Source organism: Sceloporus undulatus, chromosome 1 (genome assembly GCF_019175285.1).
Source record: "Sceloporus undulatus isolate JIND9_A2432 ecotype Alabama chromosome 1, SceUnd_v1.1, whole genome shotgun sequence".
Classification (NCBI taxonomy): Eukaryota; Metazoa; Chordata; class Lepidosauria; order Squamata; family Phrynosomatidae; genus Sceloporus; species Sceloporus undulatus.
In genome coordinates, this window is record NC_056522.1 from 244,845,763 (window position 1) to 244,849,680 (window position 3,918).

A 3,918-nucleotide genomic window follows, 5' to 3' on the forward strand; every position below is an offset into this window, starting at 1 on the left:
AGTATACAACATTCTTGCTGCTTTATTATCCTTCCTGACTCGGTCTTCTCATTTTAATGAAACCCATTTTATAATTAATTAACTGATAAATATATAAAGCAATATTTTTCCAATTTTAAAAACTGATTTTTTTCCACATCATGTTCTATGAGATTTTCTTCTTCAGACGTCTTGTTCAAGGTCCTTCCATTGAGTGTAATGTCATGGAGGGATGCCTGGGATTGTTCATTCTTGCTCCTCCATTAATGTAATTAAGGTACCAGGTAAAAACAGCTCTATTTCAAAGAGCCCTCTTCAGATTCCTTTGGCTGATATGCTGAAGTATAAAGATTAGTGTTGAGCTCCCCCAACCCTGGATACTTTGTCTGTTCATATTTCTTTGTTATGTGTTTTTAAACAATGCTGGCTTCTGAATCACCTTCGAGGCATTCTGACCAAATATGGGATAAAAATGATGTAGTTAATAAATAAATGTGAGCTGATATGCTTTCCTTACAGATTTACATGCTTTAGCCATTCCTCCCTAATATTCTTGCTCTTTTTCTTATCTCAAGGGTTACCATCTCCTCCTCCCAGAAAGTTTTGTATTTTTAATGGCATTGTAGCAGTGAGAAATCCAACTGGTGCAGCTGGAGAAATAGGGGAAGCATGGCCTGTTGGACTTCTTGCCTCATGATATTGAAGATGTGGGAATCTATATCAGGAGGTGGAGTGGAGAGATGGCAATATTGCCTGCATGTGGGATTGCTACACAGGTTACTGTATCATCATGGCACCAGATGAACAGAATGAAGGGTGGTCAGGAATATAGGAAAAATTCCCCAGATGTGTCCTTAAACTCAGCCTAATCTTCTTCAAGAGTTCTTGTTCTTGATCTCTGAGAAAAAATGGTAGTACAAAAATAATACATAAACTGAGATCTTGTTATCAGGAGACAAAGCTAAGAGTTTGCTCAGTGGCAGTCCCCTGAACCTCACCATTTCTTGGTTGGTGTAGGATGGGGGAATAGCAGACAACTATTCAGCTAGTTTCCTGTAGCTAGACACAGAGCGATAAGATCTGAAGAGATCTCCATAGTGAATTCTAACCTCTACAATGATCAAAAAAGTGAGTTGCAATGGTATAAATCCAAATTATGCCATTGTATGCCAAATTATGCCATTGTATGCCAACAGGAAGGCAGCCATAATTTTATTATTGTCTAACAGGCTTCTTCTGCTGTTTCAAAATGCTGACATCCTTAGAGGTTCCTATTTGGACAACTGGGTTGAAACAGAAACACTGCTCTTACAGGAGCAGCAAGGCAAGACTTCTGGAAAATGTCTTCTGTCTCAGGAGAAATACAATAAAAATCATCAGAGTTTAGGAAATTATGAAGAACGGAAGGTAAAGGTCTTCCCAAGATTGGAAGAAATGAACAAAAGAGGCCCACGCTTCCTGCACTAAGATAGAGAAAGGCCTCTGTTATTGGACTGCATAAGCATCTCAGTCTAATTGTGGAAATATATATGTTGGAGTATTTAGACCAAGAAAGAAAGAAACAGAGATCCACGTTCCCTGCCAAGCCTTAGAAGACTAATTTTTAAAGGTAATTAATCCCCATTGCTCATCAGAGAATCTGACATACAGCCACTTACCATTATTCACTGCAGTGTTGAAAAGGGTAACACACATTACTTTTATGTTACCAGTAGAATGTCATTTTTTCATTACATTGTCTTAAAAGGTTTTAGGTTTTAAAATAAAATGACATATAGCTCCAGTATACAAACAAACAAACAAAAATCCTAGTATGATAATAATAATAATTAATAATAATTTGTTTTATTTATATACCGCTATTCCAAAGATCATAGCGGTGAACAGCAAGTAAGCTAATTAGCAAGTAAGCTAATTTGCCCCCAACAGTCTGGGTACTCATTTTAGCGACCTCGGAAGGATGCAAGCCTGAGTCAAGCTTGGGCCCTTTTGCTGGTCTTGAACTCGCAACCTTGTGGTCTTGAGTGAGTGGCTGCAGTACAGGCATTTAACCACTGCGCCACCAGGGCTCCTTTTTTAGCCTCAAAAAATTGGTTACAAACTCATAAATGTTCCTCTCCACGGAAATCTTTAGTAAAAGGCGAAAGATTTATACGATCTGAAGAGAAACCAGAGTATATGATACCTCTATTGTTATAGTTTTGCTGGGGCCTCTTAATTCAAAATGGATCTTCCTGATTCATTTGTGTTGGTCTCGACCCAATGTACAGTGAACCCTTTGCACCTGCTGGGATTTGGTTCCAGGACCCCACCTCCATGAATACCAAAATCTATGGATGCTCCTGTTCCATTATATACAATGGCATAGTAAAATTTCACCATTTTATATATAATAATGTAATCAAGATTTGGTTTTTGAGGAGAAAAGGGGGGGAGGGTATTTTCAAGACATAGATTGTTCAGTCTGTGGGTGCAGAATCCATAGATAAAGAGGGCCAATGTATTCTGATCTGAAGCCTGAATCTGCTTTGAGCTTCAGGAATCTGGATTGCCAGATTTCGCCTGCTGGCAAGTCTTGGACAAAAAAAAAAAAAAAAAAAAGCTATGATTTTTTTTTATTATATTCTTTTTCACACATCCTAATAAAAGCTGAAGACACATTAGATCTTAAAGAGGGGACTAACTAGGCCTGGTTTCAGACAGTTAGCGCCAAGTGTTTTTGCACTAGGCTTCTTTAACATTTGCTTATTGTTTAAAAAATGAAAAGCTGCCTAATGCTCAATTTTGGCAATTCAGTTTGTGCTGCTTTTGTTCTGGCAGCCCTCCCTAGACCCCCTGATTCGAAATGATTATCGGCCGGTTTCACTGCTGCCTTTTTTAGGGAAGGTGATCGAGAGGGTGGTTGCCTTCCAGCTTCAAGTCATCTTGGATGAAATGGATTTTCTAGACCCATTTCAAACTGGTTTCCGGGTGGGCTATGGAGTTGAGACTGCCATGGTCGCCCTGGTCGATGATCTCCGTCTAAGCATGGACATGGTAGTGTGTCCCTGTTAGTGCTTTTGGACATCTCAGCGGCTTTCAATACCATTGACCACGGTATCCTTCTGGAACGCCTGAGGGAGTTAGGTATCGGGGCCACTGCACTCCAGTGGTTACGTTCCTACCTCTCGGACAGATTCCAGATGGTGCAGCTGGGAGACGTGTGCTCCGATAAGAGGGCGCTTACATCTGGTGTCCCTCAAGGAACCATTCTGTCCCCCATGCTATTCAACATTTACATGAAACTGCTGGGAGAGATCATCTGGAGACATGGGGCGCGGTGTTATCAGTACGCTGATGACACCCAAATATGTTTCTCTGTGTCTCCGACTGATGCAGTGACTAGGGATGGCATCTCTCCTCTAAATGCCTGCTTGGAGTCGGTAATGGGCTGGATGAGGAAAAACAAACTCAGTTTGAATCCAGAGAAAATGGAAGTACTAGTGATAGGCACTCCCGGTCCGGGTGGTGAAATTTGCCCACCTGTCCTGAATGGGGTCACGCTCCCCCTGAAGGACTCAGTTCGCAGTCTGGGGGTGCTTTTGGACTCGTCGCTCCACCTCACTTCTCAGGTGGATGCGACAGTCAGGAGCGCCTGTTATCAGCTTCGGCTGATACACCAGCTGCGACCCTACCTGGGCCGGGGGGGGGCCTTGAAACGGTGGTGCATGCTCTGGTAACTTCTCAGTTGGATTTCTGTAACACGCTCTACATGGGGCAACCCTTGTACCAAACCCAGAAGCTTCAGTTAGTACAGAACATGGCAGGAAGGTTAGTCACTGGATGTCCCAGGACTAGCCACATAACACCTATTTTGCAAGATCTTCATTGGCTGCCTATTCACTTCCGGGCACAATACAAGGTGTTGGTTATTACCTATAAAGCCCTAAATGGCTTGGG

At 41.9% G+C, this 3,918-nt stretch overlaps 1 non-coding gene across 1 annotated transcript; it reads right to left on the reverse strand.

Moving 5' to 3' along the window:
• Positions 1-2,044: 2,044 nt before the first annotated feature.
• Positions 2,045-2,157, reverse strand: LOC121920096. Its single transcript, XR_006101639.1, has one exon. It is a non-coding gene; the product is annotated as a U5 spliceosomal RNA (small nuclear RNA).
• Between the last annotated feature and the right edge of the window lie 1,761 nt (positions 2,158-3,918).